This window comes from Carcharodon carcharias, chromosome 7 (genome assembly GCF_017639515.1).
Source record: "Carcharodon carcharias isolate sCarCar2 chromosome 7, sCarCar2.pri, whole genome shotgun sequence".
Classification (NCBI taxonomy): domain Eukaryota; kingdom Metazoa; phylum Chordata; class Chondrichthyes; order Lamniformes; family Lamnidae; genus Carcharodon; species Carcharodon carcharias.
In genome coordinates this window covers 56,359,642-56,380,292 of record NC_054473.1, presented here as the reverse complement: position 1 = coordinate 56,380,292, position 20,651 = coordinate 56,359,642, and the positions used below count along the sequence as shown (strand labels likewise).

General features: G+C 41.2%; 1 protein-coding gene across 12 annotated transcripts in view; it reads left to right on the top strand.

Annotated features, from left to right (window-relative positions):
• foxp1b (forkhead box P1b) overlaps positions 1–20,651 on the top strand; it is a 518,322-nt gene that overhangs the window by 98,086 nt on the left and 399,585 nt on the right. For 8 of the 12 annotated variants that reach the window (XM_041192651.1, XM_041192648.1, XM_041192643.1 and 5 more), the window contains one exon: positions 20,066–20,195. The exons of the other annotated variants lie outside the window; for them this stretch is intronic. The gene's annotated coding sequence lies outside the window, so the exon portion shown is untranslated. The remainder of the gene's footprint in view (positions 1–20,065; positions 20,196–20,651) is intronic. 12 annotated transcript variants of the gene reach the window in all.

Below are 20,651 nucleotides of genomic sequence, written 5' to 3'. Positions count from 1 at the left end.
TCCTCACAGCTTGCCAAATCCTGTATTGATGGCCTCTGCCATCTCCTTCCATACCTGCTGAGCCAGTCACTTCCTTTGGGGGGGGAGGGGGGAATAGGAGAGGTGATGAGGGTGGTGGCATCTACCCAACTCATAAATGCTCTTCCTTTTCTCTCACCTTTTGTAGAAATGCCTCCAGCACCTGGTCATCAAATGGCACTTCCTTTATCAAGTATGCTTCATTTAACAGGCAAATCACTGGACAAACTGCTGAACTGGGCAGACATGCACTATTTCAATGTTTTAATTATTTACTTAGTGCTGTTAAAAGGTGCTGGCTGTGATAATTGTTGCCTGTGTTCCATTGGATGGTCGTTGTAATAAATGCTATATTCCCTGAAGAAAAAAATAAAATTATACTTTTGTGGATGTTGCTAATAATGCTGAAACTGCATAAACAATATTCCTTTAATCCTTCATTACTAACAGACAAAAGTTTGCTCTGTTAGGAAATTTTAATTTCTTTTTAGACTATTTCAAATAATTTTAATTTGTGCTTTGAGTATTTACTTGGCTTTATTGATCTTTGTTGCAAGTGTTATATTCCTTAAGCATTGTCATGAAGGCAGTCCTGGTTCTGCATGAAATTAACTCATTTACTTGAATATGCTTTAAGAATTTCTGTTCAGTAGGTGGAAAACACTTCCATTGCCTTCCATTCAGAAATGTTGCTGTTTTATTTTGGTTTGGCTTTTCTTAGGTGTCTATCGATATGTTTAGTGATGTGGGATTCCTGTAGAATTTCAATGTACACTGCATATGCAAGCTAGTCTGGTCTGGCATGCATCCCTTGTTTTGTTTCAATCTGTGCAGACACCTCCACAGTCTGTACGCAGTGACTGCTTATATAGTGGTTTGCAATTTTTCACAGGCTGTCTTTTGGCTGGAAAAGTTATCATGGATTTTACAATCATACTTTCATTTATTCCCAGGGTTTCTTTTTCTAGACAGTTAATTTCATTAAGAAAATTGCTGCTTGTATGAATGATTTGTTTTTTGGTTTTGCTATTTGGATTTGTTTGCATAGAAAATGATGCCTAAGAGAGCAGAGAAAATCAACTAATCTCGATTCTAGCATTATACAATGTATTTAGTAAGATTGGTTGTGTACAAATAAATATTTTGTATTTCCCTGCAAAGTCTTAGTGGCACTGGCTGATGGAACTAAAGTTAGAGTATGTTGAGGGAGTTTTTTAGGTGCAAGATAAAAATTTCTTTACAGAAGGGACAGCTTAATTCTTTCCCAGTTTTGAATTCTTGGCCATTTTATTTGAGTGTAATTACATTGAAAGATTAAAGATTCGGCCACCTAAAAATGAGAAATTATCATTTGCCTAACCGGACAAAAATTGATTAGGTTGCAGTTGTCAAAGTACAGTTTACACCAATAAGTAGGCAATGGTTTATATAGAGGCTTAATTCAATGGCAGTTTAGATTAAAGATTAATCTAATTTGTACTTTTCCTTCTAAGAGTAATTTTTGATCATGTCCAGTGAGATCACTAGATACAGTATGTGTGTTCATGACAAATGATTACAAGATTGAGTTTAGTTGTGATGCCATTCGCTGTCAAATAGCCTGCCAACATTTTAAGAGTGTAACTGGACTGTTTATGAGGTTAGTCACGTGGAAAAAGTACTGGAGGGTTGTGAGTATTTATATAACCATTCACTCATCTGGAAGGGTGAGAAAATTAGTGCATGCTAAAAGAAAAGCATGCTTGTTTTGAAATTGCCACTTGCTGCATAGAGGAATTTGCTGTTTGTGAGTTATAAAGTGTTCTCAATAATAGTAATAAGGTTCCACACAGCTGTCATACACTATTAAGTACAATTGAATGTGGCTGAGTAGCTTTGTGGCTGCTCATCCTGTGTAAATGAAGACCTGATTGGAAATTAGGTGGTGGATGATAATTCGATCCACAAGAGTAAATGTATAATACTTCACTCCTCTAATAGTCAGGCAGCACAGCTATTACCAGATTTCTATTAAATCACCATGCAGCTCAAGCTCAAAATAGTTTGTTCAATAATTTTACATTTTGAAATCTGCATAGATTGTAACAAGCACCGAGGTTTGTAGGGAGGGGGGGGGGGTGCACGGTGATTTTAACTCCCAGGCTGGAAGCCGACTTAATGACTGTCTAGCAGTCCATCTAGGCCCTGTTTAACAAATAGGCCTCACTTATATCATCCTTCCTAGCTGTTGAAGATTGGGCTGCCCCAAGGCTGTTGCGGATACTTTGGTAGGTCTTTTGGATAGGACCTGACAGGATCTCACAGGTGGCAACCTTTTGTGTGGCTCCTTATAGAATGCCTTTTGGAAATCCAGGTATACCACATCTAATAATTTCCCTTTATCTGCGCTACTAGTTGCATCCTCAGAAAATTCCAGTAAGTTTGTCAAACACGATTTGCCTTTCATAAAACTATGTTGATTTTGTCTGATAAGTGCATTGTTAAAATTTATGCGGCCTGTTTTCATCGTGTTCCATTTCCGACATTCTGTTGTACCTAACTCAAAATAGCCAGTTTATTTTTTTCGTATTTATTCATGGGATGCGGGCATCGCTGGCTAGGCCAGCATTTATTGCCCATCCCTAATTGCCCTCGAGAAGGTGGTGAGCTACCTTCTTGAACCACTTCAGTCCATGTGCTATAGTTACACCCACAATGCTGTTAGGGAAGGAGTTCCAGGATTTTGACCCAGTGACAGTGAAAGAGTGGTGATATATTTCCAAGTCAGGATGGTGAGTGGCTTGGAGGGGAACTTTCAGGTGGTGGTGTTCCCATGTGTTTGCTGCCCTTGTCCTTCCAGATAGTAGTGGTCATGGGTTCGGAAGATGATGTCTAAGGAGGCTTGGCAAGTTCCTGCAGTGCATCTTGTAGATGGTACACACTGCTGCTACTATGTGCCGTCAATGGAGGGAGTGAATGTTTGACTTGTGACTTGTGCCTCGTAGATGGTGGACAGGCTTTGGGGATTAAGGAGGTGAGTTACATGCTGCAGATTCCTAGCCTCTGACCTGCTCTTGTAGCCACAGTATTTATATGGCTAGTCCAGTTCAGTTTCTGGTCAGTGGTTTATTTGCTCACGCAGATTTTCTTTTCACTGATCTTGACTGCACAGACACCCTTGGTGTGTTTCATGATTCCATCTCCTATACTTTATATGCTATCCTATACATGCTACGTCTTTGGGAGATCATCTGACAGCAATAGGCCAACTTTTTACCTGTAGCTTGATAGCCAAACCAATCTCTCTAGCATCACCACTGACCCTAAGACTGTTGCCATATTCCCTGATTGGCGAATGGACAAAATGCCAACAATGAGTCCGAAGTTCCTTCAGTTCAATTTTGCCAAAACAAAACCATCCTTTTTAGTTTTCAATGGTCCCAACTCTGTCTCTGGCTCCATTCATCATCCCTAGTTGCCCCAGACTTTCCACCTGTGAGACCCTCCCAAATCCTCACTTAATGAGCTTCCCAAGGCAACTTACTTGTCCTTGACTGGGTTTTAAAGTTATCTTAATGTGTTGAGAAACCTTTCCTATATTTGTGTTGAATTCTTTATCAAACTGATTCTGCTTTGCATTTATCAACTAATTTTGCTAACTTACATTAAAAGGGAGCAGTGCTGTTCCACCCATGGATATCGACTTTAGATAATATTTATTTTGCACTGCTGGAAATCAGTAGATCTCTTTTCTAAGCACAGCATATCAACTGCAGAGAACATTAATTCCATTTTTTTTTCTGTAAACATCTGCCTTATTACATCCTATGTACACATATGTTCTTATGTGATAACATTAGTTCATATTAGCTTTGGAGGGGTGTAAATTCTGAAGTTTACTAGTGTTCTGGCTTAATATAGTGGGTCTAGAAAAGGCACATGTGCTCTAAGTGTAGAATTACTATATGCCATTTACTTTTATTCCCATTATGTAGAAGTCCTGATTCAAGCATAATCCTAGCTGAAACATAATATTTCTCTGTAAAGTGATAATATATTTATTTAACTTCAACTGTAGCACCCTTCTTCATGCAAGCATAAGTTGCATGAAAATAACCTTCAAAGAGTTTTAGAACCTTTTACAATTTAGGATTTGTTATTTTCAGATAATCAGAAGATGTATAGAATCATAACAGCACAGAGAAGGTCATTTGGCCCATTGCCCTTGTGCTGGCTCTTTGAAAAAAAATTCTAATTCATTCCACCCTCTTGATGTTTCTCTATAATCCAGCAAGTTTTTTCCTTTTCAACTGTACATCCAATTCTCTTTTGAAAATTACTATTGAGTCTGCTGGCACCATCATTTTCGGTGATGAATTCCAGATCATAGTAACTTGATGCTCCCTTCGTAATTTTGAACACTAGTGTTAAATTTCACTCTAAACATCTCTGTTTTAAGGAAAACAATCCCAAATTTGTATCTAACCATATAACCAAAATCCCTCATCCCATGTACTATTCCAGTACATCATCTATGCATTCTCTCCAAAGCCTTAACTTCCTTCCTAAAGTGTGATGTCCAGAATTGGACACAATATGACAATTGCAACTTAACTCACCAGGCAGGAGACCCTTGGGATCAAGTGGAAAGACAATTTTACAGCACACCTAATATTGCTCTCCATTAACTTCAATTGGGTGGAATATAAAACCAGCATTGTACCCAATCCTATCAGTTTTGCAATGAATGGGTTAGGTTAAAATAACCTCAATACTCTAACTGAAACTTAACCAGTGATTTATGAAAGTTTAGCATAACCTCCTTGCTTTTGGAGCAAACAACAACATCAAAAAGAACTCTGCACGTGTTCTGGGAGATTGGTGAAGCCACCAAGGAAACTATCCTTTAAAAATAGAGACTTTTGGGGGAGGTGTAGGAGGATATTTATATAACAATGTAGGATAAAGACTTGGGCAGAGATGTGTGGAGTAAGGGGTTACCTATAACACTACTCTAAGCATGTCCGTAAGGAGCCAAGTCATAATCAAGAGAGATGAGTGAGAAGAAGCTAAAAGTGGAGCAGTGGCTCTGTCCTGATGTTCTGTAATCTTGCATATAGTTAGTTATGTAAATGAAAGTCCTTTTAAGGAAAGATCTTCGCCTCAAACCAAATCTCATACTAAAGACACCCATTGTCTTCAGAAACAACCCAGCAATAACAGACTCATGAGACCTGAATTAGAGGAGTGGGGAAATCTTGGAGGGTTGTAGTGCTGGAGGAGGTTACAGAGACAAGAAGGGGTGAGGTCATGGAGGGATTTGAAAAAAAAATGAGAATTTTTAAATTTAGGCAATGCTCAATCAGGAATCAGTAAGCACAGGATTGGTGGATGAACAGGATTTGCTGCAACTTAGGATGCAGACAGCAAAGTTTTGAACAAGCTCAAGTCCACCTCCTATTGTGTGATATACTATCTGAATATGGCAGAACTGTGTGAGAGTTTTGACTTTAGACATAAGAGCAGTTGTATTTACGATACAAGGGATGATTTTAACACAGGGCGGATATTGGGCAAGTGGTGAACGATGCAGTTACCCTTGGTGTTAGGCCTCCTTTACATTTGATTGGTGTGCTGTGAGCATTTGCAACTTGCAAACTGGGGTGGGCAGAATTTGATTGGAACAGTGCGAGAGATTTTATCTACAGGTGTGAGTTGGTCCGCATGAGTTTTCAGAAAACCTGGGATTGGAGCAGCTTGGAGCAGTCTCTTTAAGTATCACAAGTTAGACTGTTTAACACCTGGTACCAGTGGGTGAAGTGTGTGGGGTGTAAACTCTGCCCATTGATATCTCAAAATTGCATTGGAGTGTAATGTATATCATAGGAGCTCAATTAGAATTATGTTGCAGCCTAAAACAGGCCAGCTCTTGGGAAGCCTGTGCAGAAAATTTCAGAAAAATGGCAGCATGTGAGAATGGGCTGAGAAGTGTATCTGTTTGATTTTCAGGGTGCTCTGCTTTGCCCCTGCTGGGTTGAAGGTTTTAAAATGGACCTCATGTTGATTTGGTTCATGGAACATCTTGTACTATATTCTTTTTCAGTCATTTCATAATGCTTACTTTATTCTGTGTTAATAGATTTTTTAGAGGTACATTTTTCATAACCTCATCTTTCCACTATGCACATATGTGTTTTATGCTGCTGTTTTACAGTAATTTTCATGCCTCACTTCGGTGAGTCACGCAATGTTTTTCTTGCTTTCTGCCAGGTCCTTCTGGTTATTGGCATAATGTACATCACTTCTGGTCATTTATTCCCTCACTTGCTACATTTTTGCATTTTTTTGAGACCAGAGGTCAACTAGACTTGCAGGGCCTAGTCAGTAAAATATTTTATTTCTCTGCTGTATTTGCTAATATATTTGTACACTTCACAGCTTGATTAACACATTTTCTGCACTTATACTGGTTAAGTGGCTGATTAGCTGTTTGAGAAACATAAAAGGATCATTAATGAAGGTACATCATAAATTGCTATTTTTCATGAGTACCAATGAAATCATCATCTCTGTAATCAAGTTTCACACGCTGTTTTGTTAAAGGTTCAATAATCTCTTTCAAAATTGGCATTCACCCGTTTTTTGGAAAACTAAAAGTAGGAATGGTAAAGCATCTATCTAAGACTTAGCACAACAGTGTGACCCCTCTCCAGGTATTTTTGTTTCTGTTTTGGATTTCCAGCATCCGCAGTTTTTTGCTTTTATCTTAGTGTGACCCCTCTCCTTTTCTGTCCTTGATGATGTAGCTCCATGTGGCCATCTTTGGTTTGTCATCTTCCATCTTCACTTCATTCCTGCTGATCCAGCAAATAGAAACATTATTCTTTTAAACTAGGCTAGGAAGCAGCTGCCACCTTATTGAACAATGTACTTCTGTAGAGTGTTTTGATGCCTGTACTATGCAATTGAGATTGGCAAACAAAGGCATATTTTTTCTCTGTTTCAGGGATTGTCCCAGATATTCTATCGGAATGATGGTCCCAATCTTCTAATTACAAGAAAGGATTAATGGTTAGGTTAACAAACTCATCACAAGTTGAAAATAGTCTTGACAAAATATGACTGTTATTTGACAGTTTGCAAGCAAGAAGAACAAGTCACCAAAAAGACAAGGCTGACCAAATTTCATGACCAACCAAAGTTCTTTTGTAATATCAAAAAACACTACCACCCAGGCCCGAATATGTTAACTTGGAACACTAGTAAAAGATAATCAGCTCCCAAAAAACTGACTCAGCACCTAAAAATTTTAAGAATAGTCTAATTCCTAACAAGCTGTTATATATGGGTTTGCAATTTAAGCTATAAGCATATCCAAAGTTCCTTCACTTGTATGAGAAGGCAAAAGTGCATAAAAACCAGACAGGAAAATACAAATATCAAAGGAGCAAAATTGTTGGTGCATTTCCAGAAAGTGGGGGTTGGGGGGTGGGGGGGGGGGGGTTAAATGACTTGTTCCTCAGAAATTTTTCAATTTTAAATTATGCAAGCTAGTTAATTCCAAGAAGTTTTACACTTCATGGTTGATAAATTTTTAATTTTAAAAAAGGAAAAAAGCACAAACATTTGGATTTTCAGTCGACCAATCAATCATCACATTCCCAAAAGATATCTTAACAATCATTCTCTGATTTTCAATCCCACCACCTCAGTTCATTGAAGCCTGCTCGTCCATCCAGATCCAGCTTAGAGACAGTATGCTCCAGGGTTGTGCAACCTTTTAATGTGATGGGCCATATTTCTTTTTTTTTCTCACTCAACGGGGCCAAGGAGCAAATTTTGGGAAAATAAGGTTTGGCACACATTAAGCATGAATTTAAAAAAAAAAGTTGTGGTATGAAGAAAAGGAACAGCTTGCTGAGCAAAAAAATTGTCAAAGCAATACATTGATAATTTTTTAAAAATTAGCAATTAATTAAGACCATTAGAGTAAGTGTGTGTGTATCTGGCTCACTCACAGCCTCAGGGTGCTTTTGTACTCGCCCTCACCAACTGTGTGAGTGTATGTTAATGTGTGGGGGTGAGGGTGATTGAGCACCCTGAGACTGGGAGTGAGCCAGATAAACACACACACATTCTCTCTCTCTCTCTCTCTCCCCCACTCTCAATCACTCATTCCGCTCTCGTGCACATGCACACAGACCGCACACAGACACTCACTCTTGCACTCACTCTCACTCACTCTTTCTCACATATTCATTCACTCATACAGACACATGCACACATATACGCACACATTCATTCACGCTCTCTCAGACATTCCCTCACACCCTCTCTTGCACGTGCACACACACTCACACACATACACACTTATTCACTCTCACACCCACTCCTTCACTCTCTCTCACACACACACACACGCACACACACATTCATCCTCTCACACACATTCATTCTCATGCACTTATTAACTCTCATACACACACACACATTCACACTCTCTCTCTTTCCCCCTCACACACATATTCTCTTTCTGTCTCACATACTCAATCACTCACTCATGCATACACACATTCATTTATTCACTCTCCCTCTCTCTCTTTCATGCGTGTACACACAAACACTCTCACTCATTCACTCACTTTTTCTCTTTCTCTCTCTCTCCCTGTTCAGCACTCACGCACTCGCACTCACTCATACACATACATACACTGTTTTTCTCCCACATTTGAGAAACCTCCTGTGTTTCGAGGAGCAGTTCCTTGCAGAATCTTTCACTTGTGCTTACCAGTGTTTTTAACATTGCCTCCACAGGCTGGATAGAGAAGCATGGTGGGCTGAATTGTGGCCTGCAGGCTGTATGTTGGACAGCCCTGATATACACCATACAGCTCCCATCCTTTCACAGAGACGCTGCTCCTCATCACTCCCAAGTTTACTCTTTTTCCTTTTTCCATTAATTGAACTTGCCACCCTTCTATCCTGTTTCCAAACTGACACTTTTCTCCCTGTCCCCGCTTCAATTCAATTTGTGTCTCTACAATCCAGTTCAAGCTTGCACCCTTACCCTCCAACATGCTCATTTCAAGTTGCCACTTAACATTTTTTAAACCTTTCATGGGATGTGAGCATGGTTGCCAAGGCCAACATTTGCTGCCCATCCCGAATTTCCCTTAAGAAAGTGGTGGTGAGCTGCCTTCTTGAACTTCTGCAGTTCATCTGGAGTAGGTAAATCCACAGATCCAGGATTTTGAGTCAGCAACAGTGAAGGAATGACGATATAGTTCTAAGTCAGGATGGTGTATGGATGGAGGGGAGCTTGCAGGTATGTGCTGCTCTTGTCCTTCTAGGTGGTAGAGGTCACGGGTTTGGAAGGTGCTGTCGAAGGAAGCTTGGCGAGTTGTTGCAGTGCATCTTGTGTATGGTACACTCTGCTGCCACAGTGTGAAGGTGGTGGAGGGAGTAAATGTAAAGATGATGGATGGGGTGCCAATCAAGCGGGCTACTTTCTCCTGGATGATGTTGACCTACTTAAGTGTTATTGGGGCTACACAAACCTTGAGTCCTCTGGATGGTGAACAGGCTTTGGGGAGTCAGGAAGTGAGTTGTGTGCCACATAATTCCCCCTCGTCAACCTGCATTTTTAGCCACAGTATTTATATGGCTGGCCCAGTTAAGTTTCTGATCAGTGATAATTGTGATAACTCTCAGGCTGTTGATGGTGTTGTTTCAGCAATGGTAATGAATGTCATGGGGAGCTGGTTAGATTCTCTCTTGTTGGTGATGGAAATTGCCTGGCATTTGTGTGGCACAAATGTTACTTACCACTTATTAGCCCAGGACTGAATGTTGTCCAGGTCTTGCTGCATATGAACACAGACTGCTTCAGTATCTGAGGAGTTGTGATTGGTGCTGAACATTGTGCAATCAACAGTAAATATCCTCACTTCTGACCTTATGATGGAGGGAAGGTCATTGATGAAGCAGCTGAAGGTGGTTGGACCTAGGACCACTACCCTGAGGAGCTTCTTTGGGGATGTCCAGGAATGGAGATGATTGACTTCCAACAACCACAACCATCTTCTTATGTGCTAAGTAAGATTTCCACCAGTGGAGAATTTCCCCTGATTCCCATTGACTTCTATTTTGTTAGGGCTGCTTGATGCCATGCTCAGTCAAATGTTGCCTTGATGTCAAGGGCAATAACTCTCACCTCACCTTTTGATGCAGCTCATTTGTCCATGTTTGCCCAAAGCTGTAATGCGATCAGGAGCTGAATGGCCCTTGCGGAACCCAAACTGAGCAGGTTAGTGCTGTGTAGTTGCCGCCTGATAGCACTATTGACAACCCCTTTCATCATTTTGCTGATGATTGATAGTAGACTGATGGGGTGGTAATTGGCTGGGTGGATTTGTCCTGCTTTTTATGGACAGGATATATACCTGGGCAATATTCCACATTGTTGAGTAGATGCCAGTGCTGTAGCTGTACTGGAACAGCTTGGCTGGGGGCATGGCTAGTTTTGGAGCCCAAATCTTCACTACTACTGGGATGTTTTCAGGAGCCATGGCCTTTATGTATCCAGTACCTTCAGACATTTCTTGATATCATGCGCAGTGAATCGAATTGGCTGAAGACTGGCATTTGTAATGCTGGAGACCAAGATGGATCATTCACTCAGCACTTCTGGATGAAGATGGTTGCAAATGTGTCTGCCTTCTCTTTTGCACTGATGTGCTGGGCTCCTTCATCATTGAGGACATCATTTGTGGATGATGTGCCTGGTGCTGCTCTTACACACTGTATTCAACCAGTGCTGATCCCTTGGATTGATATTAATAGTAAAGTGATGGATTGCTCAGCCCTGGGGTTGAATGCACTTTTGTTGATGGCCACTCTGCCTCATGGAATGCCCAGTTTTCAGCTGCTGATTTGTTTTGAATCTATCCTATTTAGCACAGTGGTTATGCTACATAACACGATGGATGGTATCCTCGATGTGAAGATGGGACTTTGCCTCCACAAGGGGTCACTCCTATCAGTACTGTCAAGGGCAGATGCATTTGCAAGAGGAGCAAGGTCAAGTCGTTTTTTTCCCCACTTGTTGTTTTCTTCACCAAATGTTGCAGACCCAGTCCGGCAGATGTAACCAGTTAGTGTTTGATGGTGCGACCGAGCAACTCTTAGCCATGGGCATTGACGTCCCCCACCCAGGGTATGTTCTATGCCATTGCTACCCTCAGTGCTTTTTTCAAGTGATGTTCAACATGGTGTACTGATTCTTCAGCTGAGGGAGGAAAGTAGGCGCTAATCAGCAGGAGTGTCCTTGCCTATGTTTGACCTGATTCCATCAGACTTCATGCAGTCCGGAATCAATGTTGAGGACTCCCAGGGCAGTGCCTTCCATCCTCTGGCAGGTCTGTCCTATCAGTGGGACAGGACATATTACTGCGATGAACATCCGTCTGGCAAAGGAAGAAGCTAGAGCCGGTCTCTTCAACATAGGTTTATTCACAACACTCAGTATGACATAAGTGTAGCCTACTTTTCCCTTCCACTTAGTTCCCCCACCCAGATGGAAACTGGTTCTTATAAATATGCCCCAACCCTTCCCCAGTTATTGGCAACTGTTCTTAGTCACGACTAGAGCATGTACTTAATTGTCACAGCATCTGCAGCATTAACAGAACATACCCAGAGATGGTGATTGAGGAGTCTGGGACATAGCCTGTAACGTATGACTTGGTGAGTATTCGATGTCAGGCTGTTGCTCTACTAGTCTATGGGACAGCTCTCCCAATCTCGGCACAAACCTCCAGATGTTTGTAAGGAGGACTTTGTAGAGTTGACTAGGTTCAGTGTGCTGTTGCCATTTCTGATGCCTAGGTCACTTGCAGTTGACGTTTATACTTTCCTTCCTTCCCAGTCTAATGGTATTACTTCCAACTTTTTACACCTTCCTCCAAGCTCTGGTCCTAGGTTCAGCGCCTTCCCTCTCCACTTCATTGCAATTCATTTTCCTGTTATTCTTGCCATTGTCACTATCCATTTTGTCCCCTCTCTGCTTCATTATGCATTCCTGTTTTCCATTATTATCATTTATTTCTCGTTTCCCTATTCCTTATTCCCATCCATTTCCCCTTTTTCTTCCCTGTTCACTGCCATCAATTTTCTCACTTCCTTTTGCACTTCCATGAGTATCCATTCTCTTCTTGCCTTTATCCTTAATTTTTCTCCATTCCCCCTCCATCCCCTTCTCCTTCGATACACACCCAAGTCCTACTCTGAAGCAATTCCAACTGCTGCACACTTGTACTTCAATTCACTGAATTCCATCAAGCAGCTCTAACCTATTTCAGGTTAGTGTGGTGACCATCTCTTACAGAAGGCCGATACTTCAGGGAATTCAATGCCATCTTGATCTCCTGGACTAGTTTCAATTGCCTAGATAGGTTGAAGAGGCATTTGCCAAATTTTCTCCCTCCAAATTGCTGTAGATTTTTATCTGTTTTTTTGCCTCAGGAGGTCACATGGTTTTGTGTGGGAAGAAGGGTATATAATATTTTGATACACAAGTATCACAACTGTATAGGAGATGCTGTTTAGACCTAAGGGCTTACCTATTCATCATTGTATGTTTGTAGCAGTGCATAGAAGAGTAATGCAAGTCGAACGTGGCACTCACATGTCCGTGCTAGCTACTTTATCAATGGCCAAACTTGCTGCAACAAGAACAAGTTCCAACTGCTACATTTTAGACAGAGATCAGATCCCCGTGAGAAATTCTTAACTCTTTCTTTCTTGCTGATTTTCCCATCTTCTCTCTGAGCCCAAAGTGACATGTTGCCAGATAGCTCAGGGCTTGAGGGAGAGTGAGGGACATGACACTGTAGATCCTGGTAGAGGAGGTCCAGAGGAGGACTGATGCCTTGTGCCCCCAGGAGTGAAGGATGACTCCTGTCCCTCGATCCTGCAGCAGCTATTGCTGGTCTGCCGTTCCTCATGTCCTCCCCTGATTGCTTGTCCAGACCAAAGGGGATTCCTAGCATCAAGCACTCCTATAAGGTGACTCCCATTAGGTGGAGTAGCACAGCACTTAGTCTTTTTAGGTGATGCCTCAGAGAATTTGCAGACTAAATGTTGCTAATATGTTGGTGTCTTGACAAAATGTCCCAGAAAGTCTACTAGTGTGTTTCAGAGGTCTTCACAGCTCCAGCAACTGAGCATGAAATGATGGATATCCCTTTAAGTAGAACTTGATACCTTGTTTACTCGCAAACAGTTGGTCGCTATTAGGAGAGGGCGTTAGGACAAACATTAGCCATTAAAATATTGTGCAGCTTTCTTACTGAGTGGCAGTATTTGGCATTTATTAAGCACTAGCTCCTTAACAAGCTTCCGGATGGCCATTCCTAATGTGCACATCAACTTCTTTACCAAAATGGTGACTTGCACTGAATTTTGGCTGAACTGGCATTTCAGCTCAAGACTCAATCTTGACCACCTTGGAAGAACTTCTGTGCCTAAACAGCGTACCAAAAATGCCCCACATAGGAATTTTCTTCAGTCCTTAAGAGTTATAGCTGAACCTGTGTGAATATTGTACTTTGGTACAATTTTTGCTGCTTTATTAAGAAGCTGGTAGTTGTTTACTTCTGGTTAAAACTTGCTGCTTATTTATTTATTTAGCTGACTGGCTTTTGGGAGCTTACTTTCAGGAAGGAACCAAGGGAGTTGGGCTTTACATTACTGGAAAATCCTTCATAGGTGTCAAATTTCAGACTTTCTAAGATTGGCATCAAAGAGAGAAGGATCTTATTTGGATGAAAGGAAAAAAAACTGATTGTTTTAGATCAGAAATACAGCTTAAGCATATTTAAACCATTGCAGCTGTTCGAAGGATCGAGTAATTATATCGAAGTTGTAAACCTGAAGCCAGGCATAACAAGATTTCCCTCCATTTATTCAAGTAGTGAAGAATGGATCAACTCCTTGGACTGAATTTTTGTCTCCTGATTCAGAGCAAACTCAGGTCAGGCTGGGAATAGTGACTGGTCATGGCCAGATGATCACGGAAATTGATGTCAGGTTGGCAACTTAAAGCTCTGTTGAAAATTCAAACTTCCCTGCCTTGGCTCCTGAAGACTGTAAGAAAGCTGTCACATAAGTAAGTTTGTGAACCTTGGTGGAAGCCTGCTGAGAAGTCAAACTTTTGAAGGTAATTTTAAAAGCTCTTGCCAATGCCCTCATATCCCCCATGTTCCTTCCAATTCCTCATGCCTCCTCCATTGCCCCTGTATCACCCCCATGCCCATATCCACTTTCCAGGATCCACTATGTACCGAACCGATGAGCCATTGGCAAGTCTGGCAAGTCTTTAAAATGCTCCTAGAACTGATGCAATAAGAAAAGAGACTTTTAAAATCTCCTTTTAAAAAAAACTGTTCATCTTACAACCTCATGGAAGTATCAATCAACCACAGCCAGTTATAGAAGTGATGACATAGCTTTGATGTGATTCTTCAATACCTGTTTGTTTATTTGGACAAGATTAAGATGTGGCATGTGGGTCAAAGAAAGGATAACTTGGTATAAGGTAGTAAAGATGTTAGTGAGACAAAGCTAACACTCCCCTTCAAGCTGTGTAACAGACCCTGCCGAGCTGAGTCTATTATCCATTCTTGGAGCTCAGCCAAGCATTTGTAATGAGGCCATCTGCAAAAATAGGTGTCTGGTCATCTGTTCAAACTGATTCTGAGAGGTGAGAGCTGGAGGGCCTAACAACCTGAATTCAACTAGACCAATGCACCAGAAAAGAGAGGGGGAGCTTCTAACCAGCCAGCCTTGCCATCCACCCACTTCCACCCACCCATCCTGGGCCTGCCTTGGTGGCCCATCTCCAGTCTGCACCTGACACTAGGAGATCAAAATGCTGGCTAAGTGGGCTAACTTATTGAAGTCAGGACCATGATGTTAGGGAATAGTTGGAGTCGCAGTTCCTGAACTTAGGACGAAAATTTGGCCCCTTTAAAGTTGTGTTCCCCAACTCGCTGAACTGACCACTATTTACTGTATCCAGATGATTCAGCATACCCGGGAACAGACCTAGGATAAATTTCCCTTGTACCTCTGACACTTGCCTGCAGAAGCTGTAGGTTTTAAGGGAGGCAGTTACAGAGTTGGGACATCTGCTGCAAGGAAACTGTAAGTGATCATGCAGCTGGGGATGGTGACAATGATTTGAGATGTAAAGCTCTTCAAAGGTCTGAATATATGGTAAGGCTTTCAGTTTTACACTATCTGCTCAATTTATACTTACTGGAAATACATGAGATGCAATGAAAAAAATTAGATTTGTGTCAGGACCTGGCATTTTGTTTTCATTATTCATTCATTGGATGTGGGCATTGCTGGCTAGGCCAGCATTTATTGCCCATTGCTAATTTCCCTTGAGAAGGTGCTGGTGAGCTGCTGCCTTGAATCGCTGCAGCCCATGTGGTGTAGGTATGCCCACAGTGCTGTTAGGGAGGAAGTTCCAGGATTTTTCCAGTGACAGCAAAGGATTGGCGGTATATTTCCAAGTCAGGATGATGAGTATCTTATAGGGGAACTTCCAGCTGGTAGTGTCCCCATGTGTCTGCTGCCCTTGTCCTTCTAGATGATAGCAGTGGTGGGTTTGGAAAGTGCTGTCTAAGAGCCTTGGTGAGTTCCTACAGTGCAGTATAGATGGTACACGCTGCTGCCACTGTACGTCGGTGGTGGAGGGAATAAATATTTGTGGATGGGGTGCCAGTCAAGTGGGCTGCTTTGTCCTGGATGGTGTCAAGCTTCTTGAGTGTTATGGGAGCTGCACTCATCCAGGCAAGTGGCGCGTATTCCACCATATGCTTGACTTGTGCCGTGTAGATGGTGGACAGGCTTTCGGGAGCCAGTAGGTGAGTCGCTCATTGCAGGATTCCTGGCCTCTGACTTGATCTTATAGCCACAGTATTTATATGGTTTGTCCGGTTCAGTTTCTGGTCAATGGTAACCCCTAGGATGTTGGGGGATTCAGTGATGTTAATGTCATTGAATGCCAAGGGGCAATGGTTAGGTTCTCTCTTGTTGGAAATGGTCATTGCCTGGCACTTGTGTGGCGTGATGTTAGTTGCCACTTGTCAGCCCAAGCCTAGATATTGTCCAGGTCTTGCTGCATTTGGACATGGACTGCTTCAGTATCTGAGTTATCGCAAATGGTGCTGAACATTGTGCAATCGTCAGCGAACGTCTCCACTTCTGACCTTATGATGGATGGAGGGAAGGTCATTGATGAAGCAGTTGAAGATGGTTGGGCCTAGGACAGTACCCTGAGGGACCTCTGCAGTGATGTCCTGAAATTGACCTCCAACGACCACAACCAGCTTCCTTTGTGCTAGCTATGAATCCAACCGTTGGAGAGTTTTCCCTCTGATCCCCATCGACTCCAGTTTTGCCAATGCTCCTTGATGCCACACTTGCTCAAATGTTGCCTTGATGTCAAGGGCAGTCACTCTCACCTCACCGCAGGAGTTCAGCTCTTTTGTCCATATTTGAATTAAGGCTGTAATGAGGTCAACAGTTCCTGGCAGAATCCAAACTGAGCACCACTGAGCAGGGTATTGCTAAGCAAGTGCTGCTTGATAGCACGGTTGATGACCCATTTCATCACTTTACTGATGATTGAGAGTAGACTGATAGGTCGGTAATTGGCTGGATAGGACTTGTTCTGCTTTTTGTGTACAGGACACACCAGGGCAGTTTTCCACATTGCCGGGTCAATGTCAATGTTGTGGGTGTACTGGAACACCTTGGCTAGGGGATGCAGCTAGTTCTGGAGCACAAGTCTTCAGTACTTTTGCCAGAATATTGTCAGGGCTCATAGCCTTAGCAGTATCCTGTGCCTTTAGCAGTTTTTTGATATCATGTGGAGTGAATCAAATTGGCTGAAGACTGGCGTCTGTGATGCTGGGGACCTTCGGAGGAGGCCATGATGGATCATCCACTCGGTGGTTCTGGCTGAAGATTGATGCAAATGCTTGGGTCTTATCTTTTGCACTGATGTGCTGGGCTCCTCTATCATTGAGGTTGGGGATTATTTATGGAGCCTCCTTCTCTAGTGAATTGTTGAATTGTCCACCACCATTCACAACTGGATGTGGCAGGACTGCAGAGCTTAGAGATGATCTGTTGATTGTGGAATCACTTAGCTCTGTCTATCGCTAGCTGCTTATGCTGTTTGGCATGCATGTCGTCCTGTGTAGCTTCACCAGCAAATATGAAAATATTAAATATGAAACATGGCACTTTGTGCAGAGGCATGAGGCTGTCAACCTAGTAAATTTGATAATGCTACCATGCCAAATTTCTTGAAGTATTCTGCTAATGTTCCCTAGTCCGGGAATAATACACAGATGACTGGGTCAAACTGCCTCCTCATGCCAGGCTGCTGCATTGCTGCCCTCTCGGATGGTGTTTTAAAATAACTCCCTCTTTTACACACTTCATACAGCAGCACATATGTTTCACCAGCATTGAACAGTGGATAGGCTCCTAAGCTACTTTGCCACTTGCCAACAAGCTTAATTTCTCATCTCCTCTATTGACTTCATTTTTGCCTGACAGTTTTGTCCCCTTCTTCCAGCCTTGTCAAAGACTGTTAATGGATTCAGATGCATTTGGAACCTCTAAAGCTCAAAGAATCCCTTCCCCCATGGAGTACTTACCTTTAAGTAGCCTCCTCCCTTTAAATGTCAGCTGCAGTGTGATGTTCTGCTTCCACCTCCCTCAGGTACCTCACTGTGCAAGGCTAAGGAACATATGGCATTATAAAAATGAGCTGACCCTGGACAATTGCTGCATGTCAACTCAGTGAGTTCTTGGTTAGTACTGCTCCAGCTAATAGCTAATCTCATTTCTACTTTTCTGGATGGGAAAATCAACCCTGGTAGCTTCAGTGAAATCCACCACACAGAATATCTATAAAACAAGGAGGAAAGATAATCAAACTGTTGGCAGGATGTGAAAAGAAAGCCATGTTTTTTGCAGTTGATTTATTCTTGCACAATCTTTTTCTCTCTTTTCACACCTTGAAAATCTTCTAATTCTTGTAGTTCCAATGGTGCTAGCAGCTCTCTTGCACCTTATCCAACTGGCCAGACATAACATCAGGGCCAAGAAAAATACAACATCTAGGCAGGCTAGCTGTGGCATGCATGTATGCATTCCAACTGACCCAGATCTGTCCACACCTGTCGTCTATGTATATGTACTTTGGATAATGAGCAGGAATGGGATCCTGCATGCTTTTTATCTTAGTCTAAGGATACTGAGGCCAAATGTAATGCCCTTGCCACCACTTTGGCTGAGCTCGGCTAGGTTGGCTATGCATCACATTTATTCGCCTTGGGTGCCTCATGTGCACCGGAACACCAGTTTTATGCTTTTTAAATAATTATTTTGATTCCATGCACATACTAGGGAGAGGTAATTAAAGGGAATGTGGGTCAGAGCTTGAGCCGCAACGTAGTCATGCTGACTCTCCTTTTGCGTATGGCTCTTTACTGGGAGCAAGAGATAGCTGAATTTATCCTGGTTTTTTGTTTAATGAATTTACAGCTGTGTATGGAGAAAAGGGGTCAAGTGATCTTTAAAAAACTGCCGCATGTAGAGATTTGCCCAGTAATATGCTGAGGAGTACAATATGTTATAACTAATGGGAAGGGTAACGATGCCACCTTGGCTTACGAAAAAGATACGTGAACACCAGTGTGAAAAGTGATACTCTTGTATCTATGAAGAGTATAGTTTCACCATGTATTAACTAATTGTGAACTCTTAATTATGGATACATTTCCCAGCCTTCTACCATGGAACTGAGAGTGAAGGAAGGAAACCTGCTTCATGTGGGCAAATTTTTAAGCCATTCTTTTATGGCCCCAAATCTTAAGTTCCATCGCAAACATGTATATGGTTGAGCTTGGTAAAGTACAGACATATAATTTTATCTCTGTGTATGAGATTTAGGGCAGAGGGTGGTAGAAATTTCCTTTTACACAGGTGTTTGAGAGATTTTGGAATGCATTACCAGTGTTAGTGATTAAAAGATTGACCATGACAACATTTAAGAATAGGTTACTTAGGTGGTTGATGGAAAAGACAGTAAAGTGGCGTGGGAATGGAGTGGATACATGAGGTTAATGCTGCTCATCTGGAGGATGCTAAGCTTCAATGTGGACTGGATGGGCAGAACAGCCGTTTTCCATGTTGTAATTCCATCTAAGATGTTTAAGTAAGCAGTTTGGGAGTATGCTGTCCTGAACTCTGAGTAAAAGGATGCCCACATAGCTGCAAATGTTGTGATTTGATTGGCTGATACTTATTAGCAGTCTCTTTTCAATCATCATATCAGTAATGTCACAAAAACCAAGACAACTCTTAGCTCCTCTCTCTCTTATGCTTCATTATTTTGTTTAAAGTTAAATCGCAGACCACACTGGTATTTATTGTGAAGTGGAATTGATGTGTATGTTTTAAAACTTTTGTATTTAAAAAAAAGTCAGCTTTGTGCTGTTGTTACTGTCTGTCTGCATTTTGCTTCATGCAATTTTGCATATTCATTTCAATGTGTTTTTTGACATTTTTAAGCGAGAATTTTTTTACATAAGTCTATTTACCTTTAAGCATTTGATATAGTAATGCTATCAAATTAAGCAGGGGATAAAGCTTAAGCTGTTAAAAGTAAGCTAAAATTAATTATTGCATTGGAAAAAATAGTGATATAGAAGACAAAACTAATTGTACTGTAAAATCACATAGAATATTAATATAACAATTAATCAAAATTTTGGTTAGATAAAACTAAATTAATTTGTAGCCAAACTAGTTTATTTTGATGAAAGATGCATTGTGAATAAAATAAACCATATTTTTTATATTAAAATGAGCCTGGTTTTAAAAAAAAGATAATTTATATAATCAGGAAAAATTCCTTACTTTTTGAGGTACCAGTATTTATTATGCTAAAAGTGCTGATCATCTATATTCATTACAGCTCACATATAACCGAATTACAAATAGACTACCTGTATATCCAGTGGTACTGTTATCACAGTTATCTACAATCTGACTGTACAAATACTGACCACAGCAAAGCAGTTTCTTAGTCAACAACTACAAAGAAGGTAAGCCTTAACCCAATATCTGTTTGATTGAAATTCATTTTTAAATACAAAACGCCTTTTAAGCAGGGCTTTAATTCACACTAGCACCTTGATTTGTAGTTGCCATGGTGAATCAAGTCTGTCATTTGACAAGAGATTCACCCATTTATGACAGCACTTTATCTTGTCTCTCCAGGGGAAGAAAATGTCATAAGTGAGAGCAGGAAAAATTAAAGCTTTGAAATACCAAAATTCCTTGATTTCATTTTCATTATTCAGCTATCATTGCCTCCTGATAATGGCAACTCTATGGAAATAAATAATGTTTATTCTAAAAAAAATTATCAAATGTTTTGTGCTGAAACGGGCAAGGCTTTTTGATTGTCAGTCTTATGAAGTCTAGCAAGGAATAGTATTATTAGATAAACCTTCAGTGACCAAATCTCATTTCCTTTTCATTATGGTGTCAAAATAATT